Genomic DNA, 20862 nt, shown 5'->3' on the forward strand with positions numbered 1-20862 from the left:
GAGCCTATGCTTGTCTACTCAGAAGTTCCATTGTGTTCAGTTGGACTTACTCCCAGGGAAGTGTGTATAGGATTGCAGCCTAGCAGCCCAATCCTGAGCTGCCAGTTGCACCAGAACTGCTATGGAACCGAAACGGCTGTTGCGGCATCCTGCATGCAAGAGGGCAACCTTGGTGGCTCCTTGGGGGAAGGGGACTTTCGTCCTCTTCCCCCAGGTAAGGCAAGCAGCCCTGCAATGGGACTACTCAATTTTGTGGCAACCCTTGTTGGGCCACCGCCCAATGCAAAGTCTCAGGATGCAGAGGAACAGAGCTCCTCCCGTCCTGCCTCCCTCCCGCCCCTCTCTCTCCCTGGCATGCTTCCTCCCCAGCCTCCCCCTGCCCTGGAATGCCTCCTCTCTGCCTTCCCCCATGCCCCCACCTACATCTCTGCCACCTGGCAATTCGGGTGACAGCAGAGCAGCAGAACAGCAACAGTCCACCAGCGCTAGCCCAGCGCCAGCTGGCACTGAGCTAGCACCGGTGCTGGACCAGTGCTGAGGGCTGCAGATGCGCCTTAATGGCATGTTTGTGACACTCAGTGCTGGTGGTGGACCGGCGCTAAGAGCTCAGGATTGGGCTCTAAATCAATAATAAGACCTCTAGCATAAGTACAAGAGCAGCAGTCAGATCCAGTGTTTCAACTGATCTGAACATAAGCCAGACCCTTGAAATACAAAAAAAAGTACCTTTGTGCTGATTATCATTTTCACAGGAATGGGTAGGCCGATCTATTGTCCAACAAGATCACTACAGGTACCGTGTAGCATGATCCAGTCCCAGTCAGTTAGATCCTATGGCCAGTGTCAATCCAAACTCATGAACCAGTCTGTGGCAAGCAAGCCAGCAAGAACAGCAACAAGTCCTCCTGCAGAGTCCACAGCAACTTTTTCCATGCACTATTGTGACATTTTTTGTGCACTGTTATGACTCACAATGGCTTGGGCACCACATCTGCAAATCACAATGCAGCATCTATGCTGTCCCTCAACCAATCATGAAGTGGTATTAATGCTATACTTCCACCAGTCATGAAGCTATATCCATGTCTTACCTCCAACATTATCATGCTGTTGCGTCTGGGGTGTACTATACCAGTCCTCAACCTGTCAGTGAGCTAGGAAATCGCAGTCATGCCTAACAGGCTTATTGAGCTCTTCCCCATAGCACAGTGCTTCAATGCACATATTGATAGGCACATGTCATCATTTAAAAACAACATTTGAAGTGTTTCTCAAGTCTTTAAGCCACGGATTAATGTATATTGTAGGATCTAGTCCCGATGTTTCACTTTCAGCTGTGGAAAGTATCTTCAGGGGTAACAAAGAATTTGCATCCTCTCAAGTTAGGTCCCAATCCTATCCAATTTTCCCGTGCTGGTGCAATTGTGCCAGTGGGGTGTGCACTGCATCCTGTGGTGGAAGGGCAGTCATTGGGGCCTTCTCAAAGTGTGGGAACATGTGTTCCCTTATCATGGGGTTGCATTGTAGCTACACCAGAGCTCAAAAGTTGGATTGGATTGGGCCCTTAGTTGGCCACCAACTGCCAGTTTCTGCTTGAGCTGTTAAAAGCATGCTAACATTCTTTGCCTGTTCATCATTGCTATGCAGTAAAACTCTTCAAAGTTTTAATTCTAATGTATTTAAGTGCTGAAAGCCAGGCATTACTTATGCTTAGAGTCTCTTCTTTTTTGTTGATACTGTTTTTATGTTTTTGAATTTCAGTGACCTCTCTGCAGATTCTGGTGTGGTGTTATTGCGCTGTGGAAAGAATCTGAGTCTGATTAAAATTTATTTGGTGACCAGTTCACAGCATGCTCTGCAACTGCTGATTTTTCATTCTGTTCTAAGCAGCAGTGGTGTTCATGATCCTTTATTCTTTCAATCACGCTCCTATTTGTGGTCCCTATGTAGACTTTTCTGCACTTGCAAGGAATACGATAGATACCAGCCGTGGAGTGTGGTGGTCTTATACTTTTCATGGGCCACAACACCTGAGATATCTTTTTGGTAGGTCTATAGTTGGGTCTGAGGTTGGCTTTCTCCAGTATCCTCCCAATCTTATCCTTGATGTTCCGGATATAAGCCAAAAATACTTCTGTTCCAGTGTCATTTTCTTTTGCAGTCACTTTCCATCTGGGTCACAGTGCTCTGTTAATTTCTCATTCTGTGTATCCATTTCGTTGTGGGAGGTTGGCATCCTTTAGTCTCGGAAGACTATGGTATGATTTGAGTCTAGTCATAAGTCTCTGCTCCGTGACTTGACTTGAAAATGAGTCATATCAGGGGCACTTTCCGAGTCACCTGGAGCATTTTCGCAACTCAAAAAGACTTGAGTCATGAGACTTTCCCTTTAAAAAGCAAGCCACAATGCCATGGAAAAAATATGGAGCTGCTGCTGGGGTGCATGTGTGCCAGAGTTTTCTTTAACCACTCTCCTGCTGTCCCCATCCCATCTGTAAACAGGGCAGGAGGGGTGCGATGGACTTCGTGGGAGAAGGGGCAGAAGTGGCAAGAGGGAGGAGGGTCAAGTGCAGCAGCTGCGAGGCTTACCAGGATCACCCAATCCTTTGCAACTCTACTCAGAAATAGTCCCATTTGTGCTGGTCATTCAATGAGGCTACCTCCTCCAAAGTAAAAACGGAGTTCACAGCAGCCATGCAGTTGGGAAGCGTGATTGCTATTAACCTTCCCCCCCCCCACTCCCCACCTCCTTTTTCCCTGAGCTTCTCCAACCAGTTCGAAGGTAAGAACCCCCTTGGGCTCTTCCTCCTGCCCACCCTCATCCAAAGGAACAAATCAGACTGCCTATCCTTCATCCTATGATAACACAGGCCAACACACATTTCGCTTCCTTAAACGTTACACCAATTCCAGGGTATATTTGGGGTGCCAATTCCAAAAATGACATCTGTTTTGTCCTATCACATCTAGTTTTGGAGACATGGCATAGCCTCTTTAGTCAATGGTTGAAGCAGCTTCCTCATGAGGAAGCCTACACCATGGCTTCCTCATGAAGAAGCTGCTTGAACCATTCACAAATGAGGCTATACTATATCTCCAAAACTAGACATGATAAGGCAAAATGGATGCCATTTTTGGAATCGGCACCCCAAATTCATATCAAACCAACATAAAGTTTGGGAAAAACTTTTCTGACCCTCAATTTTGTAGGCCTGTGCAATCAGTTCCTTCAGAGATGGAGAAGAGAGCCTCCTCCTGTCTTCCCCCCCAGATGCAAAAGCGAACATTAACCCTTCCCTGCCCCCTGGCTGGAACCTCCCTGCTGTTCACCCAGTCTGAGTGATGACTCCACGAGGTCTTTCACGCTACAAAAAAAAGTAAGCAAGCACACCCAGACACAGAGAGACTTGAGTCTGCATGTGTAGGGACCCAGTGCCAAGTCAGTGGCCTCCGACCCGAGTCAATTCCTGAGTCATCAGCACAGGTGACTCAGCGAAAACTGCTGATTTTGTGACTTAGACTTGACTTACCTGACTTGAGTTCCCATTCCTGCCAGTCACTATCTGAGGCTGCAATCCTATCCACACTTTCTAGGAGTAATCCCCATTAAACACAGTGGAACTAACTTCTGAGTAGTCGTGCATACGACTGTGGTGTGAAGCACTTTTTCAGTAATGGCTCTCACATCTAGCAAGGGGAGAGCAACTGGCTCTATTCAGCCTAGCATAGCATTATGTTATGAGCGGAGCGGAGTCTCTTGATTAGACTCAAGTCAAGCTGCGCCTGACTTGTCTGATGGGAGGGGGGTCACCTAGTGAGCAGCAGAACTGAGTAGCCCCTTTTCCAAGGTCTATTGCTGGTATCTTTGGTGTGTATCTTTTTAGATTTTGAATCCCTCTGGAACAGGAAACATCTTCTTTTGCTATGTAAACCACTTTCTGAACACTTTTGTTGAAAAACAGTATATTTTAATTATTATTATAGCAGTGGTGTCAAAGCCCCCCAAATGTTTGGACTGAGATGTTTGATATTATTATAGGTATGCGCTATGTAGCGAAATTCTGGTGAACAACTGACCACATATATACGATGGCGGTCCCGCAAAACTCACCGGGCAGCTTCCTTCCTGGGTCAGCTGGCTAACTGGTGTTTCACACACTTTCAGTGGACGCTTTTGCCAGTTAGCCATCTTCTTCCTGGATTCCCAGCCCCACAAGGTATTCTGGGATGTTACAGGGCTGTGCAAGACATTCTGACCTGGCTGCCATTAGCAGTTGTCTGGAGAATGACAGATGCTCCTAATGACAGGATTTGCAGAATGTATCCCCATTGTTAAGCCGTGCATACTTATATTATGATGATGATGTTACTTGGATGTGAGTGCCACTAAACAATGGAACTCATCGTGCAAGCCTATGCATGTTTACTCAGAAGTAAGTCTCATTCTGATCTGTGGGGCTTACTCTCAGGTAAGGGTATATAGGATTGCAGACTGACTTTTTTGAAACCTTGCTTGAATAACAGTGTTGAAGATCAAGCTACAAATCCAAGGGCACGATCCTAAACAGGTCTACTCAGAAGTAAGTCTTATTTTTATTTGTAGCAGAGCTGGGAATTACAGTACTTTTTCAATTAGTACAAAGAAACAAACATTACACAAGAAAACCTGTTCCACATCTCTCTAAATAAAACAGAATTTTATCTGAATTTCTATCAACATTTTTTTAAAAATCCTAGTAAGATAAAAAAGCATTGTTTCAAACACAGTAGTATTATGATTACTGTTAAAAATATTTATATACTTATTTTCCACAGAAGTTCACAAAGCAGTTAACATAGCCAAATAAATGAAGATTCCCTGTTCCCGAAGGGCTCACAATAGACAAAAAAGTTGCAATATGCTACAGAAATATAATCCAGTTTGTGCATGTTAATCACAAATATGCTGACTACTCCTGAGTTCACTGCGTTACACTGAAGCGTGAATGGGATGTAGTTACATTTACTCAGGAGTAACTTCCATTGAGTTCCCACTGATGCACTGCAAACATAGGTCTGTCTACTTAGAATCAAGTCCCATTGAATTCCAATGAGGCTTACTCCCAAACAAGTGTGAATAGGAATACAGCCTGAGAAAATATGTATAGGGCAGTTTTAAGTTTTTGAAAAGCTATTACTCCTCACTTAGGGCCAAATCCTATCCAATTTTGCAGTGCTGGTGCAGCCGTGCCAATGGGGTGTGCACTGCATCCTGTGGTGGGGAGGCAGTAACGGGTATCCTCAAGGTATGGGAACATTTGTTTCCTTACCTCGGGGCTGCACTGCAGTTACACTGGTGCTGGAAAGTTGGACAGGATTGGGCCCTTACTCTCCAACATCAGTCAGAGAACCCACCTCAATTACAGCACTAGCCAATACATACACAAGTACTATTGTGTTTAATGGGATTTACTCCCAGGAAAATGTATAGGGTTGCAACCTTAGTACTACATGGAATGGGAAGGATCACATAAGCAGAAATCGGCAATCACTTAAGCCCCACCTCTAAGGGAGTACTAGATATAAGTGCCTCCCTCCCCCCTTTTTTTCTTCTTCTTCTCCTTTCCTAACTTGGAGAAAGGTTGGTTTTTAGAATGGGTTCAGTCTCCAGACGCCGAAGTTTCAAAGAGGTAAATTAAAAAATGCATATTCTTAAGAATAGTCTTCTTCATTAAGTCATGACATTTAAATGCATGTTTTCAAAATATTAATGTTTCTCTTAGTTGGAAATTTATTCCTTCTTGAAGAGTATAAAATACACAATATTAAAGGCTCTGAGGGAATTAAACAATAACTGCTTTTAAAGATGTTGTTTTTTTCTTCTTGGTCTAATATTAAACTTCACTTTTCTCTGGAAGTTTAAGGCCAAGTAGAAACCACTTTTGTAGTTCTGTAGTTTGTAATAGGTAATCCTGGGTGTAGTTTTATATAATGCAAAAACACTTGTTTAGAATTGGTTCCATCCTGGCTTAAACTGTCTTGGCTTTTTATGTGGGCCAGTTCTCTGGTGATGTGATGGGAAGAACATCAATATTTTTTTTCTTTCTTTCTTAAATAACAGGACAATTTGTGCTTCAAAAGAGGTCAGATTCTATTGCTGTGCTGTGTGTTTCCTATAGTGAGATAATGACTCCACCTGTTACAAAGGAAATCAAATAGCTATGGAAACACTGAAATGCTTCCTTGATATGACGTCCTGTTGTGTAGCTATTCACGGACATGATAAAGAGCATCTTTGACTTGCAGTTGACATTATTGTGGCAATTAAGTAAAAAACTGTAGCTGATGTATTATCTTCCTTTTCCATGACTGATTATATCTAGGAACTTTTCATTATTCAAACCTTGATAGAGTGTAGGTGCCTTTTGGAGATATTGAAGGAAATATGAAAACTTACAGTTTGATTTGAAATAAAATTAATGCATGTTTGATGGACAGGGTATTTTTCTTTTTAAATTTTTCATTCCCCTGTACAATAACTTCAAAAATAAGTACGCATGCCTTTAATAGAGTTGCCATGTTTTTATTAACCTCTGTTACTGTGCCCTTAACTGCAATGTTAACTGCAGACAATGTAGTGAAAAACTAACTTCTGATTTCGACAGACCAAGCTGATGTTTAAGGCAGACAAGCAGACCAGGTTTTTCCTGGACACTGGGCAATCTTTTCTATAATTTGAGATTTCTCTGAATTGACCTTCTAGGAAGTAATTGGCTGAAACTTTCATTACCAGTTATATTATTACTAGTTAAATTAATTGAAGGTTTTGCAGTACAGCTAAGAATAAGACTGGGTAGTCTTAAATAAAACGTGCTGCATGTAGGTTAAATGGCAAAGAATGCTATGGCACTACAAAGTCTAATAAAATGTATCTGTGGCATAAGTTTTGGTGAGCTACAGCCCACTTACCCAGATGTAGCGGATGACCTGGACTCTGAGCTATGAAAGCAGGAGAACATGGAAACAGGGAGAAGCATCACCAATGTCTGGCAATGTTTTTCTACCTAGAACCAATATCTGTTTCTACTCTGCTTTTCTTACTACTTCAGAATAAAGCTAGGAGGAAACAGATATCCTAGGGTAGGGGAAGGTAGATATTAGTGGTGGTAACAATCCTAATTCCTAACTGGGAACAGGATCACAGTCATCAGCTGCTTCTCTGCCCCTTGCTTAGCTGAGAGGAGATCAGCTAACAGGGCCATCTTCTTGCTTACAGAGGAGGTGAGAGCAGCAGGTGAATTGCCCAAGGAAATGGATGCCACCATCATAATTGTGAACCCTCTACTTTTAAACTGAGGCTGAGGAGGTGAGTTGCATGCCCACACACCTCTGTTGGGGAGGCAGCATGGATGGGGGCGCTAGTGAGTTCAGGAACAATGTTCCCTTGAACCAGCCCTGCCTGACTTGTTTGAAGTCACCGCAGATGGTACAACATGTAAGACCTGCCTAGTGTGTGACAGTAGTGGGGTGTTGTACAGCCCCTAGATTACAGATGCTTAATTGGTAACACTGAGCCTGATCAGTGCATGTTTTAAAATTAAAACATTCTGAGCCTGTTGTGTGTAGCTTCTTCTGTGTAGCAACCTGTGATGGGCAGTTCAGTCCTAACCTACACTGGAACAGGCAGGCTAACTGGTCTACACTGTATCCAGTGCAGGTTAGGAAGTGGCTGCCATGCAATTTAAAGGGGATACATTTCCACTTACCCTGTGTTGTGCGACTGCCACCCCTATGGGGCTACTCAGATCTACGCCAGCGAAATCACTGGCACAAATCTGAGCAATCTGGTGGAACACTGGGTTGGCCCAGAGGGGGGCTAGGATATGGCCTAGGCTGGTCCCACCCCTCTTCCAGGTCTGCCCCTCCTCTGCCTTCCTCCACACTAAAACACCCCCATTCCACTCTCCCGCCACCGGCTACCCTTGGCAGGTGCAAACTTACCTTTCCTCAGAACGGCAGAGGATGAATTCCTCCTCCATGAGCCAGCACACTTCAATGTACTGGCTCAGCCAACTCTCAAGGAGGAACAAATGTGCTTTATGGCACGTTTACAACACTCTGGGGTCAGCACAAGGGACTTGCACCAAACCATCTGAACTTCAGGATTGCGCTCTAAGAAGATAAGGCTCTGCTAGCAAAAGGCAGTAATATTTCCAACTGAATGTTGAATTGTTTGACTCAAACAAAATTACAAGTCTATGACAAATCCTGCTATAAAGGCAAGATGTTACTTGGCAATGTTGTCTCAACTGATCAAAGGTTGGCACCATTCAAGCACTTTCATACTGCAGGATCTTCCAGTCAAGGTAGGAATCTTAAGGTATCTTTAATACTGTACATGTTTTAAAAATTACCACTTGCAAGATTTCCAATTGCCACAAGATAGTCTTATTGTTGATTTTCTAGGCTTTTCTTAAGTGTTTCTTACTCGGTGCTCCATAAAGTTCCAGCCGTGGGTATGTTAAATCTGGAGTAATCCCTTTCCCCACCTGAGCAAGTTTACTCTTCCACCCAATAAGCATGCATAGGATTGCCCTTATGTAGCCTGTACACATTTACTCAGAGTAAGGTTGCAATCTGGGGCACAATTGACTGAGATAATGCCCTATTATTCACAGTGGAACTTGTTTCCAAGTACACCAAGTTGCATTTGATCTGGTTGCACAGTTCAGTGAGGCTGACTCCCAAGTCTGCATAGGTTGGTTTGCCTGAGAAATTTTTATCTTGCCTTTTAAAGCTACAAGGTAGCAAACAACAAAAATCAAAACATACCAGTGGGAAAAGAACAGTACAAGCATAGCAGTATAAAACTAGGTTAAATCCAGTGAGAAGATGCAGAAGGATATCATAGCTGATAGTACTGAAAGCCACAGAAATATCCAGGCACATTATTGGCTAATCTAGGGGCAGTGTTACGATGCTGCCCAGCTGCAGACGGGGTCTGCACACCAGTGCAGGCCCCTTAGAGGGCACAGTGGTGGGGGTGAAAATGAAAGTATTCTTTCACTCGTATGGATAGTGTGGCCCCGCAGTGGGGCGTCTGATATGGCATGTCCCCAGGGGCCCACACAAGAGGCCATGCCTGTGCCCAGCCTTGGAGGCAGTGAGGACCTGCTGCTGGCACTGATGCTCACCAGGCAGGCAATTGTGAGGGAGCAGCAATGGAAGTCATTTCCCCCCAACTACCATTTTACAATTCAAGGGTGGTCTGTTTTTCATAGTTGTGTCAGAACTATCTCAACAGAGTTACATTCCCCCCTCTCAATTTTAATTCCTGCATAGGTCATCCATCAGCCCAGGCCCAGGTCTGTCATGCACATGATCAGTCTAAAACTTTCCTGTCCACATCCTCTGAAAAAACCATCTGAAAGGTATCTGTAGTAACTGAACCATTCAGCTCCAACTCTCTGACAGCAATGATATCTGAGTCAGAACAGATGTGAGCAACTTGGTCTCTAGAGTGTAGTGCAAACCGATCACAGTGGGCTATTGAGACTTTTGAAGACTGTACCTCAGGGATTCCTTGTAGACTCTGTACCATTTGGATCAATTCTGCTAGCCAGCACTGTGTAGAAACAATGGGGGGTGGTGAAAGATGCTGCCTTGGCCACCATCACCACTACCTTAAATAGGCCTTAACCTGAGCTCTAACCTGTGTTTGGTTGAGTTTGCTACAAGTGTTCCATCACTTATGCTGCCTGGTGAGTGACAGTCTTTCTGATATTACATTAACGTTGGCTCTTTGTGAATAGAACTAAAGTAGTCTGGTTTCTCTGAGGGCCTGGCTAAACCAGTGTTTTTCAAACTTTTGACCATGACCCTAAATACAGCTTTTCTCTCAGTTCGGCAACCCATGGGAACGGTATGCATTGATAATAATAATGCTCTGGAGTGCTCAGTGATGAAGTGGTTGACATTGCTGAGCTCTGGAGCACTGCGAAGAAAGCTACGGGGAGTTCAATTCTAGCTGTGCGTATTACAGGGAACATTGCTTCCCAAAGCCTTCAGGAACAACCAAGCAACGCTTGTTTTGGTCACAACCACTGGGGATCACTGGGCTAAACTAAATATGCAGTACACAGGGATGCTTGGGCTTAAGGATTTCCCTCCGAAGAGCATGCCTCAGCCTCTTGGCAAAACAGAATATGAGATGTGAGTGGTGGTCAGTATTTTTTCTAAGGTGCAGAGCTGAGTGTACCACTTAGCTGAACTGCGCAGAGCTCAGGAACTTGGAAGTTCAGCAATGACACAATGACATCATTGGCTAACGTCTGGGAGCAGTGTCATGATGCTGCCCAGCTGCAAAAGGCGTCTGTGCACCAGTGCAGGCCATTTAGAGGGCACAGTGATGGGTTGAGAGTGAAAGTATTAATTCACTCATATGGATACAGTGGCTCCACAGTGAAGCATCTGGTGGGGCATGTGCCCAGGGGCCCACACAAGAGGCCATGCCTGTCCCCAGCCTTGGAGACAGTGAGGACCTACTGCGGGCACTGCTCCCCCACCACTGCCTACCAAGCCAGATGCTTACCAGGCAGGCAATTGTTGAGGAGTAGCAATGGAGCTCAGCTCCCCCCCCCCCCACTGCCATTTTACAAGTCAAGGATGGCCTGTTTTTTCCAAAGTTGTGTCAGGACTTTCTCACTTGGGCATTAAGTAGCACCAAGGAAAGAGACAGTAGGGTCTCTTCCCTGGCACCAGGGGGTTAAGTAGTTGCTTGCACATGTGCTTTTTAAAGCATGATGGAGTGTACCATGAGGGGGCTCTTGCAGAGCTTTTGTGGGAGTGGGGGTAGGCTGGAGGTGTCCAAGGGAGGAAAGTGAGAGATTACAATTCCTCTCCTCCTTAGCTTCCCATCTTGTTTTCTCCTTAAGGAAGCAGGGTTGTGTGGTGGGTGGGGAGGCAGTGCCCCCCCACCAGGGAGGCAGGTGAGGCAGTGCCTCCCCACTGGAGTCCTTCGAAAAGCACTGGGGCCTGGGAGGTGCTCAAGCAGTCACAATCCACACACTTTCCCCACCAGGGAGGCAGTGCCCCCTATTGAAGTCCTTTGAAAGTGCTGCTGCCCTGCGAGGCGCAAAGCATGTGGGTTGTGAGTGCTTGAGCCTTGCAGGCACTGGTGCTTCTTGAAGGACTCTGGTGGCGAGGCACTGCCTCACCTGCCTCCCTGGTGGGGAAAGCGCGTGGGTTGTAAGTGCTTGAGCACCTCGCAGGCACTGGTGCTTCTTGAAGGACTCTGGTGGGGAGGCACTGCCTCCCCCTCCCCACCACACGTCCCTGCAAGGAAGAAATAAGGGCCTTCTCCTTGCAGACTTGCAGGGAACTGGAAGGTGAGAAACCGAGCTGGAAGGGAAGGCAGAACGGAGAGAGCGCAGCCCTCCTTGGCTGCTGTTTCCTGGGAAGTAAGCGAGCCCTGCGTCCGCTGGACTCGTGTGGTTCCCCTCCCGGGCTCCAGGCTGGGAGGGTCTGCGGCGCGGAGCTCTGGACGGCCGAGGGGCCTGCCTGCAGGCGGGGTGTGCGCCTGCGCGCGCGGGGCTCTTCGAGGGACGTGGCCCGGTTTCTTGAGGCTGGAGCGGGCTGTGGAAGCGGCGGGAGGGAGGAAGGGAAGGAGACGGGACGCGAGGAAGGCGGGACGCGGTGCGAGGAGGAGGAGGAGGAAGCAGCAGCAGCAGCAGCAGCAGCCGCCGTGGAGGCTGCGGGCCGGGCCGGGCTGCGCAGGAAACTGATGTTCGCACCACACCTCCCTGGAAAACGCTTCCAAGGTGAGCCCAGAGGCGGGGGAAGGTCGGCGTCGAGCCCTCCCCCCATGGGGTCCCTGTGGGGCGGAGGGTAGGAGGGAGGGAAGGGGCGACCCCCCCAGAGGACGGTGGGGTGGGAAGGCTGGTGGCCTTGCAAAGGGAGGGCAGGCAATGGGGACCCCCAGTGGCATACCCAGAGGGGTGCAAGGGGGGCAAATGCCTCAGGCACTCTGCAGTGTCTGGACTGACAGGGTCTGGGGGGACCCCCACCCCCTGCAGTGTCCAGGCTGGCAGGGGCGCCCACCCACCCTCTGCCTGCTTTTGCTGCTCCTTTCTCCAGGCCTGGTGCGATTCAAGGGGTCTTTTGTGTTTTACTCCCCTCTTCCCACCCCCCCACCCCCATGATTTGGGGATTGACTGCAAAATCCTCTCAGAACATGCAATTTGGGGGGGGGGGTTACTGATTGTGTGCTACTTCAGAGATGGTCAGATAGCTCCATGATTTCATCAAGGGGAGCCCTCCTTCCTCCTCCTCACCCTAACCCACAAGCAGCCAGATTTCCTCTCTGTGGTGGTAAAGAGACCATGGGGAGTGCCCTAACCCTGTGGGGGGGGGGGTTTCCCTCTTTCTCTTCCTTGCCACCGTGTCCTTTGGGTTCCGATAGCGAAAAGGGCTCAAAAAAAAGAAAGGGATGAGAGACCTTTCTGAGTTAGACTACCTCTAGATGTGTAGGTCGATTTTACAGCTCTATGGGGCTGGAAAAGGAGCATTACCCTTTCATTTTGAGCCTGGAACCTGTTCATGGCTAGCAAATATATGTGTGGCAAGGTTGTTCCTATGCATAGAGTGCCTTCTCCAACTGCAGAGTAGCTATAATTGGCCAAGATATATGGGATTCAGGCCAGACATGAGTTACGACAGATGAGCTGAGAATCTCACATCAGTGGTCCAAGTCCCACTAGTGGTGCTTCACAGTATGGCAGGCGGTACTTGACCCCACTGCCAAGGTGATTGTGTGATACTGACCTGAATGCTGCTGGAAATTTGAATGGCTGAGACAATGGTGCAAGTGAGCGAGATGTGGCTGTATAAATGTCTGTCCCTGGAAAAGGGGCATGATTTGGAGAAGGAGGGTGCAGAGTAAGATCCCAGCTGTGGGGTAACTGCCTGCTCCTATGTACAGTTACTGTCTGTGGTGGTTCTAGCAAGAGGTACTATTTAGTGAAGCAGTACTTATGGTACAGCAGATTTCCTGGTTAAGCAGAAATTTGTTTGAGCCCAGATCTCCCTAGTCCTTGTCTGAATCATACTGGCTCTTAGGCTAGAGTTTCAAACTGTGTTGTATATGTACAGGAAGTGAGGGAGAGGAGCTTATTACAAGTAGGAACTTGTTTCCTCTTTCTTTCTCCCTAAGAACTGTACAGGTTGAATGCCTTCTAGCGGAGGGCCCTCTTGAATCCCTATTGGATGTGTGATTGTCCCAGTATCCCAACTAGTTTTAGGAAAATTGGGAAGAGTTGCTATCACCTGTGCATAATTTATCTGTGCGTAATTTTGGGAGGGTACTGGAGGTTTCCCAGATTAGCACTCTTGTCTGCAGATCCTTGCATGCCACAGCAGGCTACACATGCACATGATGGTGTGCATAATCATCTGCATTCTCTCCCACAGAACAGATGGTTGGGGTGGGAGGGGGGCAGTCTCAGTCATAGAGTTCAGAAAGTTTGAGACACTGATCTGGGAGAACTTCCAGAGGGCTAACTGTGTTCCTTTGGTGTTGCAAAAACACAGTCTTGTGGCACATTAAGAGTAATGAACTTACTGAAGGGCAAGCTTTCACTTAAGCTTTGGTAAATTTATTGCCACAAGACACTCTGTTATGTAAGAAAATGAGCTCTGTAAGCATGGTCCCTTTTTGTCTGGCTCAGTTCAACCACCCCATGGTGAGGCTGATCTGTTTTCTCTGTTAAAAGATTAGGCAGCCTTTGACCTCTCTCTTTCTGAGCACCTCCTCCAGAAGTTATGCTATCCCAGACAATGCTATGGGATACCAGTAGGGTTTTATTATTGATACTGCTCATCCACATGAAGAAGATTCCATTACAGTTGCAGTGTAACAGAAGAGATCCTGTTGATAAGCATGAATCTTGCTCAAGGGAGTGAATTGCCTGTCAAACATCTACTGTTTTATTTGGGTCCAGTGTCATTTAAGAGAGACAAAATGTGTTGACCTACCTGGTATTTGTATTGCTTTCAGCGGGCTTTGGTGCACCAAACGCTGCTAGAATCACTGAAATACATTTTGCTACCTGAAAGGTCTTCACTAATGCTGATCCCTTGCTTAAATGCTGGTAGTGTTCCAAGGTGGTAGAAGCAGTGGTGATTGTTTTTGTGTATCACTTTTCAACAACCAAGTTAACAAAGCATGAAAAAATAAATGACAGTATAGTTGCCTGTCCCCAAAAGGCTTGCAGTCCAAAACTGCACAAGAGATAGCAGCAAACAGTCATTGGAAAAATTGTAATACTGGGGTATTGGAAACAATTTATTTCCCCCCCTCATAAACATCAGTCACCACTGCAAAATTCATAAGAGGTTTTGTTTATGTTTTAAGAAATTAAGAATATTTTCCTGAGGCATTGGAAACATTGATCTCTTCATTTAACTTTTCTCTCTCTGTTTAGTTTTGGTGGTTCAAAATTGGTCTTATTCATTATAAAGCCTTGTACAGTAAACCTTTTTTGGTCTAGTGTGCAGTTTGGACAAATCTGATAGCTTTTAAGAATTTGATTGGTTCTTTTTTGTAAACTAGCCTGCTTGCATAAGAATTTTGTCATGGAATAGTGATTGAGTCAAAGCATGTTTCCTGTAAAAAGTGCTTTCTCTAATAATTTTTTTGCCTCTTAAGTCGACTACTCTTATTCTTGGCATGTTGTAAGTTGTCCAAGGACAGCTTTTCAGGAAGTTTTAGTTTGCTTATGGAAGGAGTTAGTGTTTCCTGGAAATTGACTTGTGATGGTTTTTCTTAGAAAATAAGTGAGGTTAAAGCTGATAATTGTAAGGCAGAAGTGCATAGTTCGAACGAGATTGACAGCACAATCCTATGAAAATCTACTCTGTATAAGTCCCATTGTGTTCAGTGGGGCTTGCTCCTAGGAAAATGTGTATAGGATTGCAGCCTGAGTTAATTTTTTATGAACTCCAGAGGGCTGCATTACTGCAGTTGGTGCCAACTTTGTTATGTACTCCTGTGCATTATAGTACATTCTATGTACTTCTGAATCCATGGAGTATAAGACCCGTGTATATGTAGTAATGCTTTTAATGGATGGGGTGTGGTCTTCCTTCCTCCAGTGTGCAAGCAGGTAGCAAACAATGGATATGTAGAATTCCCCACAAGGTAGCAAGGGAAGTGGGAATGGACTACAGTGTTTTGTGGTGATCAGTTGTAGAGAGATGATGTTAAGACTTAAGAATAAATACACATCTTGCTGCATTTGAATAGTTCTTTTTCATTAGACTAGAGCAGGGGTATCAAACTCATTTCATACAGTGGGCTGAATAGCATTGATGGCGCCTGATGAGGCTGGAAATGTCATTAAGTAGGAAATGATATAATTAAGCAGATGAAGGCCAGAAATAACCATTTTGTTCTCATGTAGGAACTCACTAGCTGTAAAAGATAAAAGAAAATGTGTCAGTTTTGATCATATTTTCAAGACATGGGAGAGCCCAATTATCACACTGGGAGAACCCAATCATCATAGTCTGCCATTCTAGCAGCATCACTTATACTGAGGCATCACTTTGCAATTCAGCAGCTAACTGTGGACACGCTTCAGCAGAAGGAGCACTGCTGAAAGGGTAGCCTTCATGATAATCAGGCTCTCCTGGCATGTATTTCTCGATCACACCTCTTGGTCTTCCCCCCTTGCATTTCCTGCCTTCTGAGGCCTCCTTCTGTCTCTCCCAGCACCTCAGCAGAATCAGTGCTGCTGAATTGGCAGCACTGGGAGAGCCCAATTATCATATGGGCCAAATAGACAACTTCTGCAGGCCAGATACTGCCTTCAGGCCTTATGTTTGACTCTCCTGGACTATAGGGTAATTAGGGAAATTCAACTTGGACAGGTTAGAAGAGACCCTCAGGGCTGAACTATGCATGATACCAAATGACCTGCAACTGACTTCTGTTACTAAATGCAGTTTGAATGAGAGCTGCTAATTTGATTGGGAAAGCAGCCCAGAGGTTGGGGGGGGGGGTGTAATTAGTCCCCAATCATTTTCAGCAGCATTTCCTAGATCTAAATAGTTTGGCTCAAGATTCTGTTTGTTCCACATAAGTGCCTGTATCATGTCTATAATTCACCTCTCTCCCCCCCCCCCCCATGGAATAAATTGTGGTGGTAGGATTTAGATCAGAAAATGAACAGGAAAGGATTAAGTCCCTATCCCCACATCTTTGATTAAATTAGCAGCTCCCTCCCTTGCCTGAGGTGGCACTTAGTAGAAAAGCACTCACACACTTGACCACCAGCCAGAAAATCATTTCCCAGCATAAAGGATATCTTGACTCTAAGGCAGTGGTTCTCAAACTTTTAGCTTTGGGACCTGCTTTTTAGAATAAGAATCTGTCAGGACCCACTGGAAGTGATGTCATGACCGGAAGTGACATTAAGCAGGAAAATTTTGAACAGTCTTAGGCTGCAATCCTACCTGCACTTACCCAGACGTAAGTTCTATTTGCTATCATTGTTAAAAGCATATACGTAGTAATCTGTTTAAAGTACAGTTTTGTAACATTTCCCCATATGCAATCACATACTATGGTGGCATCAAGTCCGATATATTAAAAATAAAATATTGAAATGAATGGGGACGCACCTGAAATCAGCTTGTAACCCACCTAGTGGGTCCCGACCCACAGTTTGATGAATACTGCCCTAAGGTATCTCAGCCAGGGGTGATGCCAGAGCTGGGCTGGGTAAAGGCCCATTAGGTAGGCTGACCCTTAGAACTAGTGGCAGTAGTAGCACCCAGTATAGTGGCAAGAGTGTCATGGAAGCCCTAGAACAAAGACCTGCACTGGTTCCCCTACACCAGGGGTCGGCAACCTTAAACACTCAAAGAGCCATTTGGACCCATTTTCCAAAGGAAAAAAAAACCTCAGGAGCCATAAAACCCTTTTGACATCTAAAATGAAGATAACACTGCATATATAATTTTTTTACCTTTATGCTCTTATAGGTCCCCTATAACGTAGCCCCCTCTTGTAGCTTTTAGTTAGTTTTGTCATACATTCTTGTCCTGTGTTTTCAGACGCCTGGTCCTCTATGGTGTTTTGCCTGATTCCAAGGCCATTCTCTGCCTGGAGAATTATGCCCACTTTAAGCAAATTAGTTCCCCTTCTTTCCCCCAACTAATGACCCCGGTTCTGCCCTGCAGTCCTGCTGGACCCCACCTCCAGGGTAGCTCGCCTGTTCAACCTGCAGAGGTCTTCTCTGCTGCCAGCAGCCTCCCACCACTACAGCAGACCCTGGGTCCTCAGCAGGTCTTGGGCACAGCAGCCACACACCAAACGCCAGTGTCTCCATTAGTCACAAAGTCAGTCAGAGTATCCAGGGCAGAGTCCAAAGTCAATAAGCCAAGTCACAGTCCAAGGTCAGATTCCAAAGTAAGTCAGTCAAATCAGTCAGCGTGTCAAAGTCAATAAGCCCAGTCAGTCTTCTCTCCAACCCACACCCCCTTCCTGCCTCAGGTGCTCCTTATATTCCTGAGGGCCCTATGGCCTTCAAGTGGCTGCAGCTGTGCAGCACACTCTGCTGGATGCCCAGGCCTTACCCTTAAAGGGGCCACTGCTGACACCACATCTACCTCCTCACCAGGATTCCAATACATATGTAGGTTATGACATCTGCTTATCTTACATGGATACTAAAGAACTCCCCCCACCTTCCAGAGGCACCCTTCTGGAAGGAAAAAAGGACATAGACTCCAGAGGTGGGGAAGAGAAGAAGCCAGAGCTGGGGGGGGGGAAGGTGGGGGGGGCAGCCACAGGCCAGCTTTTGCTCTGCCTGCCTGTCCTCCCTCACTCAGGCTGCAACCCTCTCCACACTATCCTGGGAGTAAGCCCCATTGGCTACAATGGGACTTCTGAGCAGACAAGTTGGTTGGAGCTCTCAGGTTGCAGTCCTCTCCACACTTTCCTGGGAGGAAGCCTTACTGACTACTTGTGAGTAGACCTGCACAGGAGGGGGCTGAGGCTGCAGCCCTCCACACCTTCCTGGGAGGAAGCCCCAATGACTACAGCGGGGCTTACTTGTGAGTAGACCTGCGCAGGAGGGGGTTGAGGCTACAGCCCTCCACACCTTCCTGGGAGTAGCCCAGGGACTACAGCGGGGCTTGCTCACGAACAGACCTGCCGGGCGCAGGCTCCCACTCACCCGTCCTTGCGCTTGGCCTTGAGCAGGCTCCAAGGCTGCCATCCCAGGCACTCTTTCCTGGGAGTAAGCTTCATCCACTGTAATGGGGCTTACAACTGAGTAGACACACATAGGAGCAGGCTCCAATCCCAGGCACCCTTTCTGGGAGTAAGCTTCATCCACTGTAATGGGGCTTACTACTGAGTAGACACACTGGATGTCTCCTCTGCTGTGGAGGAAAAGCCTCTCCTTGCACTGAGTGGGGACCTGCTCAGGGAAAGGCGGGCTGCAAGGGCTCGCAGTGGCTGAGGAGGAGGGTGGCGGCGGCGTCCTGCTGGAGAGTTGGGGAAGGGAAAAACAGGAACCTGAAGCCTGCAGAGTGGGCAAAATTGAAAAGGGAAACCAATGCAGGGCAGGTGGGGGTGAAGGGAGAGGAGGGCAGTGAGCTCAGGGGGTGGAGGGAAGCAGCTTGCCCTCCCAACACAGGTGCCTCCTGTTACCCCCTTTGCCACTTTCACCTGGAGGGGCCGCAGCAGACAGCTGAAAGAGCTGCATTTGGCTCCAGAGCCGCGGGTTGCCGACCCCTGCCCTACACCCAAGTGCTAGCACAGATCTCAGTGCTTGTTCTCTTGCTGCTGCAGACAAGTACTGTATAGCTTCTGTTAATTTTAGGTGAAAAATTACTTATAATTCATTGCTATGTTTTTGTTTTCTGGTATTTACTGGGCATTTGGGCTTGGCCAGAGTAGCTTCCAAAAGTGATAATTGGATGTCTTCCTTAAATTAAGGTGATATTGCATCTTTCCCTTTGACTCGGTTTCCATGTTGCGCTTTTGCTGAGTTTCAGTGTGCTTATAGTTAGAAAGAAATAAGATGCTTTTTTCCACCTATGAGACTAGAAAGGAAGCATATAGAAGGTCAGGAACTGCATTAAGAGAGTGCATGAAGAATGATAATGGACTAGACTGAAAATAAACCAGGAACAAGACAGCTGGTGTCTGTGCACATATTTTTCTGGAGATGGCTTTTTCTGTTTTTAATTGGAGAAAATTAGAATGGGATAAAGTTATTTTATTTTCCTAGAAGGTAGATCAGTTTCTGAATTGCTTCTAGCTATTCCATGCAGCTATCTGGAAGTAAACACAACAATTAACCATATGGTGGAAAAGAAAAAAAACACAAAGAGATAGTTACGTCTGTAAGGATTTAGGTATTGGGCCCAGTCTTAAAAGTCTGCTTAGGTTAGCACTGGAAAATGGTGGGAAATAATGAGGTGAGGAGAAACAACATTGGAGATGGAATTTCACTGGCTAAATTTTCTCTCCTAAAATTAGAACAGCCAAGAGCAGAAAATTACATTGGGGCAACATGACTTAACAGCAAGTTAAAGGAAAACCAGTGGGACCTATTTCCAAATAAATATAGCCAGGGCTGTGTAAATCTTTGGTCAGTTTTATAGAGGCTGCTTCACATTCTTATATGCATCTGTGAAATATGTATTTTTACATTTTAGACATACAGACATGCATCACTAATATGGTAGGCTAGGTTCTAGACCACCACTGTAAAGCAAATACCTCTGTAAATTGAATCATGGACTATTAAAAATAAATTGCTAGCACTGACAAATTGTGGTGTCCCTGTGACTTGGATTCCCACTAGTTGCTCCTGCTGGTTTTTGCTGTAGGCCTTGCTTGTAGGCTCTCTTGTATTAGGAGCCTCTGCACTTTTTGAAGGGCTGCTTGGTTACCTGTACAGATGATAGACATGGTCATAGCTATGATCAGTAGTTGCAGGGGTTGGTAAGCATATGAATGAAAATACCACTAAGTGTACAGATGTCCCCCAGTATCTGCAGGGAATATGTTCCTGCTGCTATCATGGGTACATAAAACCACAGATAGTAGCAAACCCTACTCAAATCCCCCACCCCCCATCACACTTATGGCACACTTCTTTTTGTTTTCAAACACTTTGCAAAGGGAAGCTTTTTCTTTGTTTTGGGAAAGGAAGTTCCCAAAGCACCTTCGAAAAGGAAGTTCCCCAGAGAAGTAAGCTTCTCTAAAACAGTGAGAACCTGGACTGGTAGCTGGTGGAGGATCTCTAGAGGAGGCGACAGTGAGAATGCTAACAGGGAACTCAGAGCAGAGAGAGCAGACACGTAGCAAAAACACTAGACTCCACTTCCTGTTAGCATTCTTACTATCACTTCCTCTAGTGCTCTTACTTCCTTGCTCTCAAGTGAGCTGGGCCTAGCCAAGAAAGAGACTGAAGTAAGTCTGGTCGTGGCAGTTGTCAGGCTACTTGCTTGCCCTTTTTCTTGCATGGACATGTGAGCAGTCAGGCAGTAGCTGCTGCCTCCAGCCCACTCATAAGGGCCAAGCAAGGATGACTGCCAGTGGAGTAGGCTAAGAGGCAAGCTTCTATGACTACTTAAACAGCACCCCAGCTCACCATTGCCTCTGACCTACCAGCTGTAGCAGCAAGTGTACCCTGCTCCATGGTGGGCTGACCTTGCCTCTGTCTATTCTTATTGTTTTTGATTTTATCCTGCTTACCCTAATCAAAAAAAAGGAATTATCAGTAGATAACTACAAATATAATATGTCTGATAAGTCAATCAAATAGTGGAGTCTGATAAGATAATCTTGTATTATTGCATCTT

General features: G+C 46.1%; 1 protein-coding gene across 4 annotated transcripts in view; it reads left to right on the forward strand.

The window, feature by feature from the left end:
- Positions 1-11591: 11591 nt before the first annotated feature.
- EVI5 (ecotropic viral integration site 5) overlaps positions 11592-20862 on the forward strand; it is a 92314-nt gene continuing 83043 nt past the window's right edge. For all 4 annotated transcript variants that reach the window (XR_010794438.1, XR_010794437.1, XM_066626622.1 and 1 more), the window contains exon 1: positions 11592-11798. The gene's annotated coding sequence lies outside the window, so the exon portion shown is untranslated. The remainder of the gene's footprint in view (positions 11799-20862) is intronic.

This window comes from Tiliqua scincoides, chromosome 4, assembly GCF_035046505.1.
Source record: "Tiliqua scincoides isolate rTilSci1 chromosome 4, rTilSci1.hap2, whole genome shotgun sequence".
Lineage (NCBI taxonomy): Eukaryota > Metazoa > Chordata > Lepidosauria > Squamata > Scincidae > Tiliqua > Tiliqua scincoides.